Consider the following 27,139-nt stretch of genomic DNA (forward strand, 5'->3'; position numbering starts at 1 on the left):
ATCTCCAGCGATACTACCTGACCCGCTGAGTTACTTGAGCACTTTGACTCTTTTTTTTGTAAACCAGCACCTGCAATTTCTTGTTTCTCCTCCACCATAGTTTTATTTCTGCTCCATAATTTTATATAAGCAGCAAGTTCTGCGCTAATGAAGTTAGATTGAAGACTGTAGACTCGAAGAGGTAAGAATGAATTGAAGTTACGCTAGTATTTGTTCTCGGTGGCACAGTGGTGCTGTGGTAGCCTCACAGCGCCAGAGACCCATGTTTGATCCTCAATAAGTGTGTTGTCTGTATGGAGTTCTCCATGTGACTGCCTGGGCTTTCTCCATGTGCTCCGGTTTCCTTTCACATTGTAGATTGTCTACAGTATTTTACATATTATAAGTGTACAGGGCGATCGCTGGTCGTTGAGGACTCAGTGGGTTGAAGGGTCTATTTCCATGCTGTATCTCTCAACTAAACTAAATTAAACTTTTCTCCCCATGGATTTTCTCCGGATGCTCTAGTTTCATCCCTGGATAGACTGGATAGACTGGATAGACTCGGCTTGTACACGCTGGAATTAATTCAGAAAATTGAGGGGGGATCTTATAGAAACTTATAAAATTCTTAAGGGGTTGGACAGGCTAGATGCAGGAAGATTATTCCCGATATTGGGGAAGTCCAGAACAAAGGGGTCACAGTTTAAGGATAAGAGGGAAGTATTTTGGGACCGAGATGAGAAAATATTTTTTTACACAGAGAGTGGTGAATCTGTGGAATTCTCTGCCACAGAAGGTAGTTGAGGCCAGTTCATTGGCTATATTTAAGAGGGAGTTAGATGTGGCCCTTGTGGGTAAAGGGATCAGGTGGCATGGAGAGAAGGCAGGTACAGGATACTGAGTTGGATGATCAGCCATGATCATATTGAATGGCGGTGCAGGCTCGAAGGGCCGAGTGGCCTACTCCTGCACCTATTTTCTATGTTTCAATGTTTCTATGTTCCATATTCCAAAGACATGCAAGTTTGTAGGTTTTGGTAAAATTATGAATTGTCCCTAATGTGTAGGATAGTGTTAATGTACGGGGTGATCACTGGTCAGCGCAGACTCAGTGGGCTGATTGGCCTGTTTCCACGCTGCATCTCTTAACTAAACTGTTCCCCCTGTGACCACGTGGGCTTTCTCCGGGTGCTCTGGTTTCCTGCCACATTCCTAAGGCTTGCAGGTTTGTAGGTTAATTGGCTTCTGTAAATTGTAAATTGTCCCTAGTGTGTAGGATGGAGCTAATGTATGGGTGATCGCTTGTCGGCACAGACTCGGTGGGCCGCAGGGTCTATTTCCCCACTGTATCTCTGAAGCTTAACATCTTTCAAGATATATTTCACATACATCATTAAATATAACCCCCCCCCCCCCGTTCTCCCGCATATTACAATTCAGAAGGCAGAGGGCAAGGCCTCGAATTATGGCTTGACCCAACTGAGAGGCCAAGTCTACCAAAGGTCAGGTCTACAAGGCTGTCAGCTCCGGTGACCACCAGCAGAAACCTTCCATGGTACACTGAGGCTGGCAGGAGCAAGACACTGAGGGATCAAGGAAGCTGGGGAGCAGAACATCTTCCCTCGCTTCTCAGATCTGAGGGTGGAGAGGGAGAATCCACTGTGATCTTCATGCCAACCAAATCACTGTCAGACCATAGGGAGTGAACCGCTCACACAAGTTAGGAAATTATTTTTGACAATTCAGTGTATCCCATGCAGTGAAAAACAATTCCCTTGCCTTTTGACGAATTAAGGGAGGGCTTGGGGTCGTATATGCATTTGTTTTAAGCGACTTCCTTCACTCCATAGATGCTGCTGCACCCACAGCGTTTCTCCAGCATTTTTGTGGACCTTTGCTTTTGTTTTAAATTGTTTGGATCTTAAAAAGTCATCCAGACTGTGCATATCGAGTTCCATTTGCTTCTTTCTGCCTTACCCTGGTGGGGAAGAGACAGCTGGAGAGAGGAAAGGCACCGGCATTCCAGACGGGAAGCAAGCAGAGCAGATACAGCAAGACATAACAGGAATTGACGGAATGATTGTACCTTTCTGCAGCGAAGTTTAGACTTTTAGACTTCAGAGGTAAAGCACGGAAACAGGCCCGTCTGCCCACCAAGTTCCACCGGCCAGTGATCACCCCATCCACTAACACTATCCTACACACTCGGGACTGTTTTTTAACTCACCAAAGTCAATTAACTTGCAATTATTAAAATACACTGACAACTGGAAGGTTCAGACAGTCTGTAATGGTTGGCAGATGAATAGAATTTGTTAATTTTACTTCGGAGTCACGTGAGTGACTACGTGAAGAGCCCGCTCAGCGCGCATGTGCGGCATTGCGTTCAGCAGTGCAACAGCGGCCGCATCGGGAGTCAGGCGCTCCCGCTACAGATTGAAAGACGGACCGTCACGTAGGTACCCTGAGGTCGGGTTTCTTTCACAGGAGAGCCTTCTGCTTTGTTTCACAGGCAGAGAACAAAAAGGCTCTTGAACAAACCTGTCCCCCGCTCGGCTCCAACAGAGGAGCGTTCCATCTGGGGGGGGGAGGGGGGGGAGGGGCAGCAACAGGCGGTAGGACCGCTTACCAGGCGCTCCGCCATCCCCGACACCGGGCCGAGCCCAGTCCCCGCTAGCGCCTGAGCAGCGGACTGGTTGAATAGCCACCAGAAAGAGCATCCGGCCGGTGGTTTCCGACTTGTCGGACGGGGACGTCTCACCACCCGCACGGGGGAGAGACAGCCGCCTGAGCTGCATAGAGCGGCTCCTGGAGCAGGTGCTCCAGCGAGACTCGCTGCGTGAGGGGCAGTCTCGCAGGGGAGTTCAGGCACTCCCTCCACAGTGCCTTGTGCACTGCCCATCGCTTCCTCCTCACCCGAGGGCAGCTTTGCTGACCAGGACTGGGCTGGTCAGGAAGAGGGGACGCCGGCTGAAGAAGTCGGGAGTATGCAAGGGGTGCAGGGCCAGGAAGAGCTGCTGGGTGTGGTGGACCGCTACGTGGCAGCCCCACGTGCAGGAAGGCCATTAGAGCCTAAACTAGCGGCCAGCATCAACCACCTCTCCAACAGGCCCCTACAGGAGCAGGTGGTTAATGAGGCCTTAGAATTGTACACAGCTCCAAAAAATTGTGAGTCTCTCAAAGTGCCGGCTGTCAACAGCCAAATCTGGGGGCATGTTGGGACAAATATTCGGAACCAGGAGCTGAAACTGCAGCGGATCCTCAGGCTCCTGACGTCAGCCATCACATCATTTGCTTGTTCTGCACTGTTGTGACCACAAACCAACTCTCGCACTGTTGTGCAACACGCTGTTCGAGATAAATATCCTCCGTAAAGAAATTATAAGACCTGCCCTAAATCCAAAATTCACGGGGTTGTGCAAAACCCCAGCCACTGAGCCAGACACACTGCTCTTTGGCAAAGACCTCACGAAAAAAGTAAAAGATATGGAAGAGGCCTCTAAAACTTTCGGTCTCATGAGGGCAGGCCCCGGGACGAGCAAACCCAAAACAACAATACCCAAGCGGCAGCACCCCATCGCGTCCACCAGTCGACGTCTGCCCTATGGGACTGGTGAAAGCTCGGGGTCCGCATATCACCACCTGAAGTCTTTTTTAGACCAAGGCCCAGAGCGGACCCCATGGAAAATGCGCCACCCCCAAACATCACCGCCACGTCAGACAACGCGCAAGACTCGCTGGTCTGGGAAGAGACAGAAGAAACACCCATAACCATGGAGGTAGGTGGGTCTGGTTCCTACCAGCATATAGAAAGTAGGGGCGCAATACTAACAGGGGGGAGATTACACCTGTTTAAGGAAGCATGGGAGTCTATCACGAGCGACAAGTATATACTCAATAGCATTAGTGGATACAAAATACAATTTATACTAGAAAAATATTCACTAAAACTAAAAAAAGATGGTGGATGTCGCATCATCATTGACTTCACTAAATATGTTTGTTAATATGTACATTTCAAAATGGAAACGTTTGTTACTGCCAAATAGCTGATTTCCAAAGAATACTTCATGGCAAGCATTGACCTCAAAGATGCTTACTATTCAGTACCCATTCACAAGGATCGTCGCAGATACCTGAAATTTACCTGGATGGGGCAGCAATGGCAGTTTAAAGCATTACCCAATGAGTTGTAACATCAGCCCCAAGATTATTCACCAAGATACTAAAACCAGCCCTGGCAATATTAAGAAGACAAAAACATATGGTCATGGCATCTCTTGATGATATCTTAATAGTAGGCAAGACCATGGAATTGGCATATCAGCTGTGTCAGCTACCAAACAGTTGTTCGAAACCTTGGGATTTGTCTTGCATCCAAATAAATCTAAGTTGATGCCATCCACGACCATGGACTGCTTGGGCTTCACAATTAACTCAGCCCACATGTCTGTAACTTTGCCAAAAGACAAAACAACTGAATTGGCACAATCATGCAACAATTTAATGGTCAACGAGCGACCAACTATTCGACAAGTAGCAAGAGTAATTGGGGAAATGGTAGCAGCATTTCCGGCTACACAATTTGGACCTTTGCACTATCAAAACTTACAAAGAGCAAAGGTACAGGCACTAAAATAACATGCAGGTCATTATGATCGTATCATGAAATTACCCACTGAAGCAAATATAAGAACTACAGTGGTGGGCAGAAAACGTTTGGCATAGTTTCAGCCCTATCATCATCATCAACCCTACTTTAGTTATCCAAACAGATGCCAGTACTCAAGGCTGGGGAGCGACTAACTCCATATCCAGCACAGGTGGTAGATGGACTAACCTAGAGTCATCATTACTATCTACACTGGGCATTAACTATCTAGAGATGTTGGGTGCCTTTTATGGTTTAAAAGCATATGCATCCAATATGCATCACTTGCATGTACGGTTACAAATAGACAATACTACGGTGGTGGCCTACATTAACCATATGGGCGGCATAAAATCGATATCATGCAACAAATTGGTCTACACAATTTGGCAATGGTGTGTCGAAAGACATATTTGGCTATCAGCAACTTACCTGCCAGGTACGCTAAATACAGTGGCAGACACCAGGTCACGCAAATTTAATGACAACACCGAATGGATGTTAAACCCCAAAGTGTTTGCAAAGATTATTAAGCAATATGGGATGCCAGATATCGACTTATTTGCATCAAAGATAAATCACTAGGTACATATGTATGTCGCTTGGGAACCAGACCCTGAGGCAGCAGCGGTAGATGCGTTCGAACTGGATTGGGGAAATTTCTTCTTATATGCATTTCCTCCCTTCTGCCTCATCAGCCGTGTACTACGCACAATACAAATAGACTCTGCCTCAGGTATTTTGATAGTACCCGACTGGCCTACATAGCCATGGTTCCCATTACTCCACAACATCCCTCCGAACATCCACAAGAAACCAGTACTTGTCCAGCATCAAAAAGTGGGAGAAGTACTGCTTGGATACAGGGACCACCTATTCAACCGCTACAGTTACCAACGTACTGGAATTCCTGGCGAACCTTCACCACGATGAAGGACTCAGCTACAGTGCCATCAACACAGCTAGAAGTGCCCTGTCTGTCTATTTAAAACAAGCTCCAGAACAACAGGCCATGGGGTCCCACCCGCTGGTGGTCAAACTAATGAAGGGTATTTACAACTCTAACCCCTAGACCAAGGTACACCTATATACGGGATGTCAGTGTGGTCCTGACATACCTCAGGGGATGGCCACCAGCCAGATCCCTCAACCTGGAACAATCTATGCTCAAAACACTCATGTTGATGGCACTTATATCTGCACAGAGGGTCCAGTCACTACACCTATTGCGACTGGACAACATGATCACAGCTCCAGACCAGATCTCTGTCATTATTCAGGGACTGATCAAACAGAGCAGACCAGGAACACCTAATCCAGTCGTGAAATTCCAGGCTTACCCACCAGAACCACGGTTATGTGCCATGACGCACCTACTGTCCTACATAGACACAACCAAAAATATTCGAGGGAGTGAAAAAGCCTTATGGGTCAGTCGTAAAAAGCCTTATGGTCGGGTGACGAGCCAAACCATTTTGAGATGTCTCAAGCAAGTGCTAAAAGCTGCTGGGATAAACACTAACATGTACAAATCTCACTCCACCAGGGCAGCATCCACGTCGACGGCCAAAAGAATGGACGTGCCTATAGACCACATCCTGGCTACAGCAGGATGGTGGGGGGAAAGAACGTTCAGAACTTTTTATAATAAGCCGTTGGCAAAACCTGCTTTATTTGCAGAAACAAATATTTTTACAGACTGCAAATATTTAATTTAAGCCCAGGGGAGCAATTTAATTTCTTTGTTGTTATTGTTAAAAAATACCGTTGTGTTTTTCTACAAACAGATTCATTGGTTGATTACGATAACACACTTCCTACCTCAAGGACTTCGGCAGTGAGTGAAGTAATAACTGTTACACGGTTTGAAATCACAGAGCTTTAAAATCTTCACGTAGTCACTCACGTGACTCCGAAGTAAAATAGTAAGATTAAACGAGAACTTACCAGTTTGAAGTTTGATCTGTATTTTATGAGGAGTTACGATGAGGAATTAAGTGCCCTCCGCTCCTCAGTAACATGGGTCAAACTGATAACTGATGTCTCCTTTTCTTTATTATGTTTATTTCAATAACTGTGTCTATCTGTGATTCCACGCCGCTGCTTTGAAGTATGCCGCGCATGCGTGCTGAGCGGGCTCTTCACGTAATCCCTCATCGTAACTCCTCATAAAATACAGATCAAACTTCAAACTAGTAAATTCTCGTTTAATCTTACTATTCTCCACTGTGGTCACAGGGAGAATATATAAACTCTGTACTGACAGCACCTGTAGTCAGGATCGAACCCCAGGTCTCTGGCGCTGAGAGGCAGCAGCTCTACTGCTGAGCCACTGTGCCACTCCACGAAACTAAACTAATAAACTAATAAACTCTATGTACAGAGAATTATTAAATTTGTAGATTTCGCATTAATCTTAAAGTTGGTCTGTTATTAATATTGAAACATCAACAACAACATATAATTAGGTAGCTAAATCAGGTAGCTAAATAAAGAAAAATTGGAAATATGTTCCAAGGTTCACGGTATTTGTTTCCAGAAAGTATTTAGTTTTAGAATTCATCTCTTATATAACACAGACTGATGAGAATTTACAATTTTACCAAACCAATTAACCTACAAACCTGCACGTCTTTGGAGTGTGGGTGTAAACCGGAACAGACGGACTAAACCCACATGGTCACAGGGAGAACGTGTAAATTCTGTACAGACAGGATCGAACGTGTAAACTCCGTCAGGATCGAACCCGGGTCTCTGACCCTGTGAGGCAGCAACTCTCCCACTACGCCAACGTGCCGCCCTCTACACATGGAGGAATCTCGCCCACTAACAGGGAGAACATGCAAACTCCACACAGACAGCACCACGAGAGGACTGGGCCTAAGTCTCTGGCAGAGGTGCGTTGATCTGTTGAAGAGCCTGCAATATTCAGTTATAGCAATGGACAGTATGTCTTGGACTGCTGACAACCAAATGAGATTTGGCATTTACGTTTATAGCACTGCCGTAAGACATATTCATTTTTGCCAAATAAATGCATTATTTCTCCTACACCACCACAGGAGAGAGATTGTGAACTGGAGTTGGATATTTTTTTGCAGGCCCTCATAATTATAAGACAGAACATGGCATCGACAACAAGGGTGGTGCATTGGTACATTGGTACATTGGTAAAATTGCTGCCTTACTGTGCCAGAGACCCGGGTTCGATCCTGACTATGGGTGCTGTCTGTACGGAATTAGTACCTTCTCCCCGTGACTGCATGGGTTCCTCCGGTTTCCTCCAACACTCCAAAGATATGCAGGTTTGCAGATTACTGGGCTTCAGAAAACTGTATATTGTCCCTAGTGTGTAGGATAGTACTAGTGTACAGGGTGATCGCTGGTCGGTGCAGGCTAAGTGGGCTGAATGGCCTGTATCCACACTATATCTCTGTTTAAAGTAAAAGCCAAAGATATGCTGGTCTGTCGGTTAACTGGCCAATAGAAATAAAAAACTTGCCCCTAATGTGTCGGGAGTGGATGTCAAAGCCTTTGAGAACTTGGAACGGAACTGAACATCTGTGTTGAAGCATCAACATTTCTCAGTTCGGGCCTATTATTTTCAGATTGAACATATCGACTCCTGAGCTCAAAGCTTGAGTGTTGCAGCTGGCAGGGAGCATTAAGTGAATCAATATCATCAACATTTACTATAAAGCACTTACAGGCATAGCATAACTGCATGTGAAACAACAGCTCTCTGCCAGTCTGAAGAAGGGTCTCAACCCGAAACATCACCTGTTCAGAGATGCTGCTTGAACCGTCGAGTTACTCCAGCACTTTGTGTCTATCCTCTGAATGGATGGATTGTTTGGGGGTAAGCTAGGGGGGGGATTGGGAATTGGGAATTGCAGCCTTAGTTTTGTTCAGCACACCTGAACTTAAAGAAAATTGTTGAAAACAAAAACAAAAAACTGCAGATAAAACAGCCTCCCTTCAATTGACTCCATGTACACTTCACAATGCCTGGGAAAAACCATCAGCACAATCAAGGACCAGTTTCAACCTGGTCATTCTCCCACTTCTACATGTCCTGGACCACCCAGATCAAAGCATTGGCCAAGAAAGAACACCAACACCTCTACTTCCTTCCAAAGCGTAGGAAGTTCAGCATGTCGACAACAACCTTCACCAATTTCCACAGATGCATCATTGAAAACATTTTATTGGGATGCATCATAACATGGATTGGGAATGGCTCCATCCAAAACCATGAGAAATTACAGAGGATTGTGGATGCAGACCAGACCATCACACAAACCAACCTCCCTTCCATTGACTCCATCTACACTGTTCAATGGGGAACTATATATGTAAACCTAATAATGACGGTAGGGTAATTAAAAATAATAAAGGAGCTTAAAAGAAAGACGTTGTTCAGGTGAAGCAAATAAATGAACAGCATAAAACACTCACCAAGTAAGGTAAATAAGGTCCATTTAGACAGGTATCTTATTGGGATGCATCACAGCATGGTTTGGGAACAGCAAGACTGGAAGAAATTGCAGAGTTCCAGTCCATCTCGCAAACCAACCTCCCTTCCATTCACACCATCTACACTTCACGCTGCCTTGGCAAGGCCAGCAGCATAATCAAGGACCAGTCTCACCCCAGTCACTCCCTTTTCTCCTCTCTCCCATCAGGCATAAGGGACAGAAATGTGAAAATGCACGCCTGCAGATCCAGGGACAGTTTCTTCCCAACTGTTATCAGGCAGCTGAACCATCCTCTCACCAACTGGAGAGCATCCTAACCTGACCTCCCAACTACCTCATTGGAAACCCTCAGGCTAACTTTAATCAGACTTTATCTTGCACATTATTCCCTTTATCCTGTATCTGTACACTGTCGAAGGCTTGATAGTAATCATGAGTAGTCTTTCCACTGATGCATCGACTATGACTTAACGAGTGCTGTCTGTACGGAGTTTGTACGTTCTCCCTGTGACCGCATTGCTTTGCTCTGGTTTCCTCCCACACTCCAAAGACGTACAGGTTTGTACATTAATTGGCTTCTGTAAATTGTAAATTGTCCCTAGTGCATAAGATAATGCTAGTGTAGGGGGTGATCGCTGGTCGGTGTGGACTCGGTGGGCCAAAGTATAAACGTCTAAAGATTGCATTTTGTCAGGTATGCATTAAAAAAAGCAAATTAAATAATGCATTCAATTTCACGAGTAGAACTTGACTCCAGAAACCGGTCATTGGGAGACAAGTGCATTATTTAAATTCTGACAATAATAATGAACAAAACTAAACTAAGCATTCCTCCTTATCTCTTGAACTCTCTGAACGATTTATACATGAATAATTGCGTGCAGTGTGATTTTTCTCCTGCAAGTTTGCCCCATAATTGAGCCAGAGTCTGGAATAATTCCTCCGGCCTGTTAACTTGTAACTTATTTGGTGTCCATGCAGCCAAGTTACTTTGGACCCCTGCAAACTTTCAGGAAGAAAATGTTCAGAAATCTCTGCTGTTTTCAGGTTTCGCAGCAGTCAGCAGACAAACTATTCTGGTTTCAGGGAATGCATCACCGACATGTTGTGAAGGCAATTATGGATGGTTAGAGGGGGCTGTGCACTATTCTGCAGTTTGTGATTACTGGTGGTCTGGCTTCATTTTGCTCAAGGGCTTATTTACAACACCCATCATGAGCTTGATTTATGTTTTACTTTAGTTTATTGTCACGTGTATGGAGGTACATTGGAAATATTTATTTGCGTGCGAACCAGTCAGTGGAAAGACAATGCATGATAACAATCGAGCAATCCGCAGTGGACAGGTACATGATATAGGGAATAATGTGAATACCGTAAAGTCCCGTAAAGTCCGATCAAAGATAGTCTGAGAGTCTCCAATAATGCGGGTAGAAGCTCAGGACTGCTCTCTGGTTGTTGGTAGGATGGTTCAGTTGCCAAATAACAGCTGGATAATGTCTTAAGCCCCTGTCCCACTGAGGAAACCTGAACGGAAGCCTCTGGTGGCCTTGCACCCCACCCAAGGTATCCATGAGTCACCAGAGGTTTTGGTCACTCGCCTGGAAAGCCTCGACCCAAGCGCGAGCTGCATCTACTGACCAAAGATCCTACAGGATCTTTGCTACCGACCACACACACACACACACACACACACACACACACACACACACATCACAAAGGTGGGGGCCAGGGACAGCGGAGGAGCGCTGTCTGGGCGATGAAGATGAACGTAAACGGCTGCCACAGAGCATGGTATGTCCTTTAGAGAGCGCGGGAGGGAGAGAGAGAGGGGAGAGAGAGAGGGAGGGGGAGAAGGGGAGGGGGGAGAAGGGGAGGGGGAAAAGGGGGGAGAAGGGCGAGGAGGAGAGCCCGAGAGATGGGTGTGGGGGAGAAGAGAGAGAGAGAGAGAGAGAAGTAGTGGGGACAGTTTCAGCGGATCTTCTAGGCCCTGAAAACCAAAGATCTTGAAAACTCCAATGAGCCAATCAAAATGGGCGGTCAGCGAAGGAAATTGCCTTCGACTGCCTGTATGTAAATAGCAACCCCACTCCACTGGCTTCCACCAAACGGCAACCCATTTTTAGTCGAGGACGGTTATGAATTTGTTGAAATAATCGCAGGAACATAGAAGAAGCCTCGTCTACGTGGAAACCACTTTCCACCATTAGGGAGAGTGACTAAAACCTCCGGGAACCTCACGGAAACCTTGGGTGGGGCGCAAGGTCACCAGAGGTTTCCGTTCAGGTTTCCTAAGTGGGACAGGGACATTAGAGTCGTACAGCATGGAAACAGGCACTTCAGCCCTCTCGTTCATGCCAACCATGATGTCCCATCTACGTTAGTCACATCTAAAGAGAGAGAGAGACATAGAGAGAGAGATGTTTCCCATAATGGGAACCAGAAGGCACAGCCTCAGAATAAAAGGAGATGAAGGGGAATTTATTTCGCCAGAGGGTGATGAATCTGTGGAATTCATTGCCATAGATGGCTGAGGTCAAGTCATTGGGTATTTTTAAAGCAGAGATTCATAGGTTCTTGATTAGTAAGTGTCAAAGAGATGGTGGGAAGGCAGGAGAATGGGGGGTGCGGAGAGGGAAAAATAGATGATAGAGAGAGAGGGGGGATTGAGAGGAGGGGGGGGAGAGAGGAGGGGGGGGGGGGGGAGGGGGAGAGGAGAGGGGGAGAGGAGAGAGGGGGGGAGGAGAAGGGGAGGAGAGGAGGAGGAGGAGGGGGAGAGAGAGAGGGAGGAGAGGAGGGGAGAGGAGGGGGGAGGAGAGTAGGGGGGAGGAGAGAGAGAGAGGGGGAGAGAGGAGGGGGGAGAGAGCGGAGAGAGGGTGCGAGAGGAGAGGGGGGGGAGTGAGAGAGAGGAGAGGGGGAGAGAGGAGAGGGGGAGAGAGAGGAGAGGGGGGGGAGAGCAGAGGGGGAGAGAGAGGGGGGGGGGGGAAGGAGGGAGGGAGGGAGGGAAGGAGGAAATAGAGAGAGAGAAAATAGAGAGAGAGAGAGAGAGGGATAGAGAGAGAGAGAGGGGGAAACAGAGATACAGGGTTACAGTGAGACAAGGAGAGAGAGAGAGAGAGAGTGAGAGATAGAGTGCCTTTTTAAGTCAACCCAAACAACCATTTGCAGGCAATGTTTTTTTACTTCAAACTAACTATATTTTAATTTTCAAACCAAATTAAGGGTACTCACAGTGCTGTAGACATTTGTTCAGTGTCATTCAGAGCTCAGAGTGACAGCGACTAATTAAAAGAGCTCCAGCTTGCAGAGACTAATTGAGACATACCACTTCCTGGTTTTATAGTCCCGCCCCCTGCCTCCAGCGGGGGCAGCAGAGAGAATGGCGAATTTTGTAAAAACATTAATATCTCTGTCATTTTTCATCGACTGTAAAAATCCTCGGCACACATACGGCAGAGGGGGGCTCTGAGCAAGCTGGCCAAAAATAACGGCCGCAGGTGGCGGCGTTCTCTCGGAAATCACAGCACTGAAGGCCAAAAGCGGTCAAGAACAGAGATTTAGTAATATAGATAGCCATGATTGAATGGTGGAGTAGATGCAATGGGTCAAATGGCCCAGTTCTGCTCCTTTGTTGTATGATCCAATTTTCCCGAGTTTGCCCAATACCTCGCTAAACCTTTCCTTTCCATGTAAATGTCCAAGTGTCTTTTAAATGCTTTTGTAGAACCAGTCTCTCTTGGCTGTAGTATCATCTTCTGCATATTATTCCACCAAATCTCTTGTCTGCATGGGTGAAAAGGAACCCAATTCTCTGTTCAGCACTGCAGCTTTCAAGAAATGGGGAAAGGAATTTTTAAGTTTATGAAACATTTAGACAGGTACATGGATGGGACAGGTAAAGGGAGATATGGGTCAAATGCGGGCGGGTGAGACTGGCGTAGATGGGACAGTGTGGGAAAATTGGGCTGAAGGACCTGTTTCCATGCTGTAAGACTCCACGACTGGGTATGGAAGGAAAAGATCAATATACAAGCAGTGGAATAGTGGAGGCAGTGTTTGGGAAGTGTACATGTTTGCCTATTAGATGCCGGAAGGAAAAACACAACAGTTGAGAAGCTGTCTGAGCCTTGCATAGAAGAAAACTCAGCTGGCAACAGCCCTGGAAAGCGAAAGGTTTCAGCGTGAAGAACTGACAAAATGAGAAAACAAGTTACATTAAATTACAGTGGGTGGCATAATGGATGTAAGGGAGAAAGGGAATATCTGTCTGATACGGTGAGGCCAGAGTTTCTGAGATTTAGCTTAGTTATAATAGCGTGGAAACAAGCTATTTGGCCCACTGAGTCCGCACTGACTAACGGTCACCCAGTACACCAGTTCTATCCTACCCACTAGGTACAATTTTACAGAAGCCAATTAACCTACAGACCTGCACATCTTTGGAGTATGGGAGGAAACCGGAGCACCCAGAGAAAATCCATGTGTTCACAGGGAGATCGCACAAAAGCCATACAAACAGCAGCTGTAGTCAGGATCGAACTCGGACCTCCGCAGCATAAGGCTCTACTCCTGCGCCACTTTGTCGCCTATTGTGAAGCCTTCATTTACAGAAGGCGAGACTCAAGATGCTGGTCTTGCTCAAATAACTCATTGGGTCAGGCAACATTCTTGAAGAATATGGATAGGTAGCGTTTTGGGTCGGGACCTTTCTTCGGACAAAAGGTCTGAAGAGTCTTCAAGAAGGAACTGCAGATGCTGGAAGATCGAAGGTACACAAAATTGCTGGAGAAAGAGTCTGTAGTGGTCTGAAGAGTCGGTAGTTTAATGAGGGAAATTAAAGAGAGAGAAAGTAAACTCAGGGACATGAAAATGATTTAGTTTAGTTTAGTTTCGAGATACAGCGTGGAAACAGGCCCTTCGGCCCACCGGGTCCGCGCCGACCAGCGATCCCCGCACATTAACACTATCCTACACACACTAAGGACAATTTTTACATTTACCAAGCCAATGTACCTACAAACCTGTACATCTTTGGATGTAAAAGATCAGAGCTGTTACGGCAACCCAAAATCAGGAGGAGGATGTGTAGAAAGGAACTGCAGATGCTGGTTTAATGCAAGGATGGACACAAAGTGCTGGAGTAACTCGGTAGGTCAGGCAGCATCTCTGGAGAAAAAGGATGTGGGTTGTTTCAGGTCAAGACCTTGAGTTTAAAGGAACAGCAGAGATATGTACGAAAGATAATAAAAAGGGTCCCAACCCGAAACATTAGCCGTCATTTTTCTGCAGACATCCTGCCTGACCCGCTGAGTTACTCCAGCACTTTGTGTCTATCTTCGCCATTGCTCAGCATATCAGGCAATGTCAATGAAGAGACGGAAACTGAGTTACATGCTGATGGATGATATTACTCGCCAGTTCTAACAGAAAAAAATAATTTATCTGAAACTGCTGAATTCAATCTCATGTCCCAGAGGCTGTAAAATGTCCAGATGCATGTTGAGGTGTTGTTCTTCAAGCTTTCATTTGATCTTCAGGTAGCCACAGATAATGTCCTACAATAAAAGATAGAAACAGGCACCTCGACCCATCTTGCCCACATCGACCGATGCCTCATCTTTGGTCTATAGTCCAGTCTAGTCTATTATTGTCACTTGTACTAAGGTACTGTGAAAAGCTTTTTTGTTGCATGTTATCCAGTCAGCGAAAAGACCACACATGATTACAGTCAAAACTTCCACAATGTACAGATACAGGGTGAAGGGAATACCGTTTAGCGCAAGACAAAATGCTGCTGTGGAAATTAAGATTTGAAAGAGTGCAGCAATTGCAATGAATAACAGCAGATCCACTTCTGGGACTAGCTCGCAGAGAGTTACCTGGCCTCAGTGCTACTTAGTTAGTTCTACACCACACTACACTAGTCCCACCTGCCTCAAAAATCTCTAAACCATCCATGCACCCGTCCAAATGTCTCTAAACGTTGTTCCAGTTCCTGCCTCAACTGCCTCCTCCGGCAGCTCGTTCCATACACCCACACCCTCTGTGTGGAATGGTTGGCCACAGTGGGCACCCAATGTATACATCTTGTGATCCTCAGGGTCACTCCTGCAAACTCATACATTAATGTTCCACAACTGGCCAACCAATTTGCACATGTTTTCTCCAGTGTAGGGAAGACCACATTTAAATCATTGACTGCAATCCAGTCAGAGTCCTACAGTGGCCCTTCAGTCCAACCTGTCCACACCGCCCAACATGCCCCATCCCCACTCCTCCCACCTGCCTGCATTTGGCCAAAATCGCTCTAAACCTATCCTATCCCTGTACCTTTCCAAATGTTTCTTAAACACTGAGATAGTACCTGCCTCAACTATCTCCTCTGGCAGCTTGTTCCATACATCTACTACCCTTTGTGTGGATAAAGTTGCCCCTCAGGTTCCTATTAAATCTTTCACCCCTCACCTTAAACCCATGTTCTCTGGTTCTCGATTATAATATATAGACTGTTATATAGAGGAACAAGTGCAAGTGAATCATTGCCTCACCTGAGTTTCTAGCTGCTGAGGCTTGGGGAAATACATTGAGAAGGGGAGTGGTCGTTGTAATTGTAAGAGTTAATCACAGAGCCATGAAGGGGTTTTGGTTTATTATTGTCACACGTAATGAGGTACAGTGAGAAGTTTTTGATCGTGTGCTATCCAGTTAATATTATACATGAATACCATCAAGCCTAACACGAGTACAAAATATTGAGCGAGGAGAAAGACATTAGAGTGCAGTGTATTGATTCTCAGCATTATAGCATAACAATTCCAAAGGAAAAGTCCAATATCCACTATAGTCAAAAGTATTTGATTGTCGTATGTGCTGAAAGGGAACAATGAAATACTTGCAACAGCACAAATAGGTTTGTAAACATACAAGATCAGTCAGGGGTTATGGGGAGAAGGTGAGAGAATGGGATTGAGAGGGAAAGATAGATCAGCCATGATTAAATGATGGAGTAGACTTGATGGGTCCAAACGCCTGGTTCGATGCTGCCTGAGCCACTGAGTTACTCCAGCGCTTTGTGCATATCTTCGGTATTGAAACAAACCCAAATGGATCTCATTTCCATGGTAGCTCTTTCAATCTCCAGAGGTTCCCATAGACCTCCCAGAGAGAGAAGCTCAAGGCCATTGTGAGAATGGCACCAGAAAACAAAATGGTCAATACCTCAAAGATGTCCTTCTTACATTCTCGTTCAATGGGCAGTGATCATTAGTGAACACTGACATATCAATACATGCAGTGCGGCCCTGCAGAGAACAGCTTGCTGGGCTACGATCACAATTTGAGACTTGCAGGCTAATACCATATAAAGGTTCACCTTTGTCACTGCATCTGTGTCTGTAATTCATTTTGACAACATTTCCAAATTACTTTATTTGTAAAGTGCACTTAGAACAAGTAGTGACAGCAATCTTTGAAGCTTTTCTTTCATGACCACTGGAGGTTAAACACGGCGGCAACGATCAATGCTACTCCGGCAAACTTAAATGGATAATAAAGCAAGTTCAGTGACTGATCTCTGTCAGGGACCTCGCTAATTCATACGCTTGTTTTCATCAATTATGACAAATAACTTTTAACACTCAGCATAGGTAATGAGAAACAATTTTGGGCAATGACTTACAGCAAACAGATTCATAGAGTCATACAGCATGCAAACAGGCCCTTCAGCCCAACTTGCCCACACACACCAACATGTCCCATCCACACTAGTCCTACCTGCCTGCGTTTGGCCCATATTCCTCCAAACCTGTCCTTTCCATGTACCTGTCTAATTGCTTCTTAAACGTTAAAATAGTCCCTGCCTCAACTACCTCCTCTGGCAGCTCGTTGCATACACCCACCACCCTTTGTGTGAAAAAGTTACCCTTCAGATTCCTATTAAATCTTTCACACTTTACTCTAAACCTTTGTCCTCTGGTTCTCGATTCCCCTGCACTGGGCAAGAGACTCTGTGCACCTTTCTGATTTATTCCTCTTGGTGCACACAGAATATGTTGGAGCCCACCTAGGTGAGCTTGCATCAATAGCCACCGTTTTACAATGATCATTGACTCAAGCCAAAATTCAAACCCAATGGCCATCCCGAGCAAGGTATCTGACCTGGGACTTGTTTGGAACAGCCAACGCTCATCAGAACTAATGCGTGGACTTTGAAAATGGCGGCAAATCAAGCATGCAGGCTCAGTAGATTATTTCTGTACACTTGCTAATTGGAGATTGGGGATATGGCAATACTCTACAGGTCTGTTTGTATGGAAAATAATTTCACTGAGTTTACATAATAAAATCACCATGGAACCCTTGATGGGTTGACATTTGCTTCCCAGTTCTCAATTGCTCATGGTATTCTCCCAGATTCTCTTCTGCTCTCATCGGAACTCTGGACATTGTTCCTCTTATTCCCATATTTGTAAAAATAAAATAAAGGGAAGTGGATAAAATGAGTCATGAATGTTTAGTTTAGTTTATTGTCACGTGCACCGAGGTGCAGTGAAAATATTTTGTTGCGTGTTGGCGCATGATTACAATTGAGCCGTCCACTGTGTGCAGATACATGATTAAGAGGAATATCTTAGTGCAAGTTAAAGTCCAGTGAACAATAGAGCAAGGGGTTACAAAAGAAAACAAATATGAGGTTGAGGAGGAGAACTGTCTAAACATTGCATCCATTCCTTCACCAGAATATGGGTGGCACAGTGACGCAGCGGTAAAGCTGCTGCCTCACAGTGCCAGAGTCCCAGGTTTGATCCTGACGACGCGTGCTGTCTGTACGGAGTTTGCATGTTCTCCTTGTGACTGTGTGGGCTTTCCCGGGAGCTCCGGTTTCCTCCCACATTCCAAAGGCATACAGGTTTTAGGTTAATTGGCTTTGGTAAAATTGTAAATTGCCCCTTAGTGCGTAGAACTAGTGTAGGGGTGATCATTGGTGGGCACAGAACTGGCGGGCCGAAGGGCATGTTTCCACACTATATCTCTAAACTAAACTAAATTAAATTCTGAGAACAGTCCAAGAAGAGTCTTGGAACATTTACTCTTGTAGATAAAGGTATTTGATGTGAGTGGTCTTCTGTTTAACCTGAGAAATTGTATAGTTCGAGGGTCTGCCAGCAATGACAGCTGCCTTCTGTCACATTCTTAACTGCAAATAAATGTAATCTTTTGGTCATTACTTATCAAGAACAGACATGGACATTCTAGCGTTTAAAATCTGGCCAATATTAATGTTTAAATGTTGATAGGCCATTGGAGCAGAATTAGGCCATTGGCCCATTGAGTCAACCATTCAATCATGGCTGAATATCTTTCCCTAATCCCATTCTCCTGCCTTCTCCCCATAACTTTTGACACCCTTACTAATCGAGAATCCGTCAATTTCTGCTTTAAAAATAACCAATGGCATGGCCTCCACAGCTGTCTGTGGCAATAAATTCCACAGATTCACCAGCCTCTGAGTAAAGAAATTCATCCTCATCTCCTTTCTAAAGGTCCGTACTTTTATTCTGATGCTTTGGCCCCTTGTCCTAGACTGTCCCACTACTGGAAACATCCTCTGCTCATCCACTCTATCCAGGCCTTTCACTATTCGGTAAGTTTCAATGAGTTCCCCCCTCACCCTTCTAAACTCCAGGCCCAGTACCGTTAAATACTCATTAGAGATAAGTCTACCAAAGTTCAAATAGATTTAGAAGCAATTGAGCTATTCATAAAACGAGCAAGATGAATGACCCACGTTAAAGTAACCTGGCATTGTGAGAAATAAGATGTCTCCAGGTTGCGGTGATCAATAGAGGAGACACATGAACAATGTTTGCAATAAAATTCTAAGAAATGTGATTACATAAGAGTTAATTTTACATTTCCTTGGAGCAATTGCACTGTCTCCTGATTTAATTGTGATTTATTTGTGAAGATATTAAAAATGACACAGTGCATTAGCACATTGTTAGGGTGCAGACACATTATTATGCCCTCCACACACTAGCTCTCACTGTTCATCTGTAACTTCAGAGTAAGTGAAAGCCAGGACAGCTTCACCAGTTAACGTCACAAAACAATGCATCTCCCCTCACTTACGTTCCAACAATGTAAGAGATCTCATGGTTATTCAATGATTCAGTGATACTTTATTGTCACATATATCTAGGCACAGTGAAATACTTTATGTTGCAGACAACCCTGTAAGATCGTACACTAAAAGAGATCTCATGGTCATTCAACACATCGAAAGTCAACGGTCCAACTTGTTAGAAAACAATGTGGCGGTTAGCTGACAGTTATGGAGTCATATGGCATAGAAACAGGGCCTTTGGCCCATCATTTCATGCTGACTCGTGTGACTCCAGTTACCAGCACTTGGTCTGTAGGTTTCCATAGCCTGATGATTCAAGTACTTGTCTAGATAATTTTTCAATGCTGCCTCCACCAAACTCCTCTAGGTTCCAAGCACCCTCTTATCCTTTCCCTTAGATCCTTTCTTAAGAATCAAGAACATTAATGAATTAAAAAAATTATGAATTCTGAGGGGGGGATCTCATTGAAACTTACCGAATAGTGAAAGGCCTGGATAGAGTGGGTGTGGAGAGGATGTTTCCACTAGTGGGAGAGTCTAGGATCACAGGACACAGCCTTAGAATAAAAAGATGTGCCTTTAAAAAGGAGATGAGGAGGAACTTCTTTAGTCAGAGTGTGATAAATCTGTGGAATCCGTTGCCACAGACGGCTGTGGAGGCCAAGTCAATACAGGTTCTTAATTAGTACGGGTGTCAAAGGTTACAGGGAAAAAGCAGAAGAATGGGGTTAAGAGAGAAAGGCAGATTAAACATCATGATAGAAGGCGGAGTCAATGGGCTAAAGGCTTAATTTTGGTCCTATGACATGAACTTACCCTCAATTTGGTTTAGTTTTGGTGAATTTAGAGATACAGCTCAGAAATAGTCCCTTCAGCCCACCGCCAGGGATCCCCCCATACACTACCACTATCCTACACACGCGGGGCGATTTACAATTTTTACCAAAGCCAATTAACTAACAACCCTGTACACCTTTGGAATGTGGGAGGAAACCGTAGCACCCGGAGAAAACCCATGTGATAACAGGGAGAACATACAAACTCTGTACAGACAGCACCAGTAGTCAGGATCAAACCCGGGTCTCTGGCGCAGGAAGGCAGAAACTCTACCGCTGCGCCACTGTGCCGCCCATGTCATTTTTTTCCCTTTTGGGTACATGCCTATCCGAATGTGCTACAATTAAATCCATTTGTGAAGTGTTGAAAATACACTATTTCTAGAGATATGGCTCTCTTTAAGCTACGAACTGCACCCCTGGTGGGAGTAAAACCAGTTGATGTGACTATCTGAAGAAGGGTCTGAATGCTGCTGCACCCGCTATCCCAGTGCTTTTTGGTCGGAAGTGGGTGAAACAAAATCAATGGGTAGAATTCATGGAAACAAAACATGGAAATAAAATAATAGATAACACTGATGCTCCCCGACTTACGTATGTTTTGTTTAGTTTAGATTAGAAATACAGCGTGGAAACAGGCCATTAGGCCTACCATGCCCATGCCGACCAACTACACTAGTTCTATCCTACACACTAGGGACAATTTACAGAAGCTAATTAACCTACAAACCTGAATGTCTTTGGAGTGTGGGAGGAAATCGGAGCACCTGGAGAAAACCCACGTGGTCACCAGGAGAACGTACAAACTCCATACAGACCGTAGTCTGGATCGAACCCTTGTCTCTGTAAATTGGAAATTGTAATTGTAAGGCAGCAAATGTTACTGCTGCCACCCTGTGCCACTCTCATAATGCACAATCCACAGAGGCAGTTGAAATTACAGATAAAGAAACTGCGGAACTTTATCCAGTATATAGAGCAACTCTAGATAAACGCAACAGGTCAAGCAGCATTGGTGTGGGCAAAATATATAAATTGATGTTTCAATTCAAGACCCTACATCATTCCTGCTGCCTGACTCATTGAGTTCTTCCTGTATTCTGCTTTAACTTCACAGGTTACATGGATTCACCTTTGGTTGAATTGTTGGTGTTTATTATCCATTCAGATACATGGAATATTGGGTGGCACAGTTGTAGAGTTGCACAGTTGCTGCCTTGCAGTGTCAGAGGCCTGGGTTCGATTCCGACTATGGGGTGCTGCCTGTACAGAGTTTGTAATATCCACATGTGTCCACGTGGGTTTGCTGATCGGCATGGTGGTCCATAGGGAAGTAGGATAACTGTCCTCCGTAAATTGTCCCCAGTGTATGGGATAGAACTAGTGCATGGATGTTCACCAAAGTGAACTTGATGGCCGAAGGACCTGTTTCCATGCTGTATCTCGAAACTAAACTAAGTATGTTAGTGATACAGAGAAGCAAAGCTCAGCAGCAGTTTCCAATATTTAGCAACAAAACACGTTTCTCTAGCTTTTACAAATTATAAGAATCATCTGTGGCAAAACCAAATCCATTTCACAGCTGAGGACAAATGAAGTGAATGCAATATTTAAAATTGATATATTCAGCTCATAAGAAACAACCACTTCAACAATATTCTGTTCTTCTCCTGTTTACTTGGCCCATTACTTCTGCCATATCTTTAACACTCTTTTTCATAATTACAGAGGGGACTTGGTAAAGAAAAGATATTTTAATTTGCAGAGAAGGGTATCCTTGCATTAAAATAACAAAAAAAGGCACTTCTATGTCCAATTATGTAGTAAAGGTGGTAGATTTTGCTTCGATGTGTGTGAAAAATCATATACATTTTGAAGTCTAAACCATGGCTCTAAGCCAGGTATATGGGCAAACTAAAAAGTTTTGAGGACAGCAGTGGGTTTCAAACAAATGTGCAAAAGGGAAAATGAAGGTAGCAATTCCAAACTTGCAACCTGTGCAAATGAAGGTGGTGCTGGCAATCAAAATAGTGGATGCAAAACAGGATGGAAACAAAGTGCGAGGCAGCATGGTGGCACAGCGGCAGAGCTGCTGCCTTACAGCACCAAATACCTGGGTTTATCCTGGCTATGGGTGCTGTCTGTACAGAATATGCACGTTCTCCCTGTGACCACAAGGGCTTTCTATGGGTGCTCCGGTTTCCTCCCACCTTCCAAAGATGTACAGGTTTGTAGGTTAGTTGGCTTTTGCAAATTGTAAATTAACCCTAGTAAGATAGTGTGAGTACACAGGGTGATCGCTGGTTGACGTGGACTTTCCCCCTCCGTTTCCACGCTGTATCTCTAAAGTCCAAAGTAAAGCCTAGAGTGTACCTTCAGTGCCCAAACCTTGCACATTTAAAACATTCAACACAAGAGAAACATTGCTACCCGACACTCGAATGGACCGTACAAAGCCAATCTGAGTACAAAGCTGGAAATGCACTGTGGAATAACCAAATGGTTTTGCGTAAATGAATGCTAACAAAAGACTCAGCTGGGTTACAAATAGGTCCAGAAGTTTTTTTTCTCTCTCTCAACCAACAAGGAATTAACTTTCAACAAAGACCTTGTCAGAATTACAGATCCACACCAAATAAACCATGTTTTGGTCCTGGCAGCTGTCAGTACAGAGTGACACCAGCATCTCCAAGCTGATGTTCAAACACCAACATCGTGCTAATGAATCTCTCACTTCCCTTCGAGCGTCAGGATACCCACCTGGATGGTCCTCATTAAAGAAAAAAAGCAGGATTACGGATCTCATAGTTCACGAGCACTGGCTTTGGCGACCAGTGGATGCAGGTTTAAGGTGGCGGGGGGGTGGGGTGACATAAGAACATGAGAGGCAGAGTCAAGGGTTGTGGGAGTATGGAAGGAGCTGCTGGAGGAGGTAGTTGAGACAATCACAACATTTAAAAGAAAAACTTGGACAGGTGCATGGATAGGACAGGTTTAGAGGGACATGGGGCAAACAAAGACAGATTGGACCGAGTGTAGGTGGAACGTGTTGGTCGGTGTGGGCAGGATGGGCCAATGGACCTGTTTCCACAATGTGTGACCCGATGACTCTAAATGTTTGGCAGTTTGAGCAATAATCATCTTCAAATCTGACCCGCTCCTTCAAGGAGGATTGTGTGTCAGTGTACCGCAATATCTGGAAGGGAAGGGGGGGGGGAGCAGGCGTGGAGAAGGAGGGGAGGGGAAGATGGGAATTGTGGGGGGAAGGGGTGGGGAAGGTGGAGACAGGTGGGGAAAAGGGAAGGCAGCATTGAGCAGAGGAGAGTGCAAAGTTGGGGGGTAAGTTGGATGTGGGCAAAGTTGGATACAGGTTTGGGGGGGAAAGGAAGGCAAAGGTGAAGATAGGTGGGCAGATGGGAGGGTGATGGTGGAGATAGAAGACTTCAGTTTACATTAGCGATACATCATGGAAACAGACCCTTCACCCCACCGTGTCCACACTGACCAGTGATCAACCGTTCAACCCTACACGCTTATGACAATTTACAGGAGCCAATTAACCTGCAAACTCGCATGTCTTTGGAGTGTGGGAGGAAACCGGAGCACCTGGAGAAAACCCACATGGTCACTCCGTGTGACAGCACCCATAGTCAGGATTGAACCGGGATCTCTGGCACTGTGAGGCAGCAGTGGGAAGGGCTTAGTGAGAGATTACCTCATATTGGAGAATCCACGGAACGACGGAGAACGTACAAACTCCGTACAGCCAGTGCCCGGAGTCAGGAAGGAAAGAGAGAAAAAGAGAAGACAGAGAGAGAGAGAAAAAGAGGGGGAGAGGGGAGGGGAGGGAGAGGGGAGAGGGGGAGGGGGAGAGAGGGGGGAGGGGGAGAGGGGGAGGGAGGGAGAGGGAGGGAGAGGGAGAGGGAGAGGGGAGAGGGAGGGAAAGAAAGAAACAAGACTGGGTGAAGGACAGTGCATTTACTCAATCTATTCCTCTCATGATTTTGTACTCTTCTATGAGATTACCCCTCATCCTCCTGTGCTTCAAGGAATCAAATCCCAGCTTGCTTAACCTCTAAGTAAAGCTCAGGCCCTCGAGCCCTGACAACATCCTTACAAATCTTCTCTGAACTCTTTCCAGCTCAGCAACATTTTCCCATAACAGGGTGACCAAAACTGAACACAATACCCAAAGTGTGGCCTCACCAATGCCTTGATGTGGCCTCACCAGTGTGTCTATGATATTGTAAACTCTATGAAAGTTAATGATGAAAAATGAACATATCATCATACTGTATTGTGTACTGCAATGAGTTATTTGAAAGTCTATTTGTATGGGAAGCAGGAGATAACATTTATCTTCCACTGGGAAAAGTAACTTCTGGTAATTCCACAAACTAGAAATAATCAAGGATAGATTTATCATTGTGTTATGCACTTGATTGAATTTAGATATTCAACTTTGACCAATGTCCAAAATAATCTTGCCACTCATTATTTACTACTTCATTCGCCATGGCCGAATTTCTTCCTTAATTTATTTCACAATCATTCAGTGAGCATCCACTGCTGCAGGCTACAGTTTAATCAAAATACTGCCTCAATGTTGAGATACTGACCAGGGATACGTGTCATCTCTGCGATTGAAAATTTCAATCAAATAACGCATTTTCTTTGCTCGTTCGGCAGTGTACAATAAAATGCTGCTTTGCTCGATTGTGAGTGCGTGATGGCAAGGGGAAGTGGGTGTGAAACAGTAATGTAAATCATGGAAGAAGGTACAGGAGCCTGAAAACTGTAACCTCCAGATTCAGGAGCAGCTTCTTCCCAACAGCCACCAGGCTATAAAACACCACAACATTCAAATAAACTCTGAACTACATAGACTCGGGGGCATTGGTTTTGTCTTTCTGCACTATCATATCATTGTGTGTGTGTGTGTTGTGTGTGTGTGTGTGTGTGTGTGTGTGTGGTGTGTGTGTGTGTGTGTGTGTGTGTGTGTGTGTGTGTGTGTGTGTGTGTGTGTGTGTGTGTGTGTGTGTGTGTGTGTGTGTGTGTGTGTGCGCGGGCAATGTTAGCTGTGAGGAGGATGCTAGGAGACTGCAAGGTGACTTGGATAGGTTGGTGGAGTGGGCAAATGCATGGCAGGTGCAGTATAATGTGGATAAATGTGAGGTTATCCACTTTGGTGGCAAAAACAGGAAAGTAGACTATTATCTGAATGGTGGCCGATTAGGAAAAGGGAGATGCAATGAGACCTGGGTGTCATGGTACACCAGTCATTGAAAGTAGGCATGCAGGTGCAGCAGGCAGTGAAGAAAGCGAATGGTATGTTAGCATTCATTGCAAAAGGATTTGAGTATAGGAGCAGGGAGGTTCTACTGCAGTTGTACAGGGTCTTGGTGAGACCACACCTGGAGTATTGCGTACAATTTTGGTCTCCTAATCTGAGGAAAGACATTCTTGCCACAGAGAAGGTTCACCAGACTGATTCCTGGGATGGCAGGACTTTCATATGAAGAAAGACTAGATAGACTTGGCTTGTACTCGCTAGAATTTAGAAGATTGAGGGTGGATCTTATAGAAACTTACAAAATTCTTAAGGGGTAGGACAGGCTAGATGCAGGAATATTGTTCCCGATGTTGGGGAAGTCCAGAACTAGGGGTCACAGTTTAAGGATAAGGGGGAAGTCTTTTAGGACCGAGATGAGAAAATCATTTTTTACACAGAGAGTGGTGAATCTCTGGAATTCTCTGCCACAGAAGGAAGTTGAGGCCAGTTCATTGGCTACATTTAAGAGGGAGTTAGATGTGACCCTTGTGGCTAAAGGGATCAGGGGGTATGGAGAGAAGGCAGGTACAGGATACTGAGTTGGATGATCAGCCATGATCATATTGAATGGCGGTGCAGGCTCGAAGGGCCGAATGGCCTACTACTGCACCTATTTTCTATGTGTGTGTGTGTGTGTGTGTGTGTGTGTGTGTGTGTGTGTACATATACACACACATATATAAATCTATGTATATAAATATATATTTACAGAAATATATAAATAAATAAATATTTTATTGTTCGTAAATATGTTATAAATATATAGAATGTCATTGTTCTATCTGGGACATAGGACCAAATAAATATGACAAAAAAAATCTCTTAACTCACTCTTGGCCGATGGCACTATTGTTCCCATTGACTACAGAAATGCAATAAAAATTACAAACCCCAAAGCTCAAAAAAAAGGATCGATGACGAAACAAGGAACAGCAGATGCTGGTTTACACAATAGGAAACAAAATGCTGGAGTAACTTGCGGATCAGGCAGCATCTCTGGAGAACACGGATAGATGACGTTTCAGGTAGAGACCCTTCATCGGGAAGTAGGCTCACTCGAACATGAATCCCTGGATATCTTTGAAACAATATATCAATTGAATCAGTTGAGTGCAACCCTTATTATTATTATAGAAGTGAGACATTGAATATTTATTTTCGGAGAAAGCATTTTATCAGGATGCATCACAGCGTGGTTTGAGAACAGCTCCATCCAAGACCACAAGAAACTGCAGAGAGTCGTGGACGCAGGCAGCCCAGACCATCACACAAACCATCACACCTCCCTTCCATTGACTGAATCTACACTTCACGTTGTCTCAGCAAGGCCACCAGCATAATCAAGGATGAGTCTCACTCCCTTCTCCTCTCTCCCATCAGGCAAAGTACAGAAGTGTGAAAATGTACATCTCCAGATTCAGGGGCAGTTTCTTTCCCATTATTATCAGGCAACTGAATCATCCTACCAACAACTAGAGAGTGGTCCTGGCCTGACCTCCCATTCACCTCATCAGAGACCTTTAGACCATTTTTAATTCGGATTTTAACTTGCACTAAACGTTAATCCCTTTACACTGTGGACGGTTTGACTGTAATCATGTATAGTCTCTGACTGGATAGCATGCAACAAAAAGCTTTTTACTGCACCTTGGTACACACGTGACAATAATAAATAAACAATAATAAATAACTTAAACTTTCCTATCCTTTCATTTGCGTGTTCACTTCCTCAGC

The sequence above is a fragment of the Leucoraja erinacea genome, chromosome 5, assembly GCF_028641065.1.
Source record: "Leucoraja erinacea ecotype New England chromosome 5, Leri_hhj_1, whole genome shotgun sequence".
Classification (NCBI taxonomy): Eukaryota; Metazoa; Chordata; class Chondrichthyes; order Rajiformes; family Rajidae; genus Leucoraja; species Leucoraja erinaceus.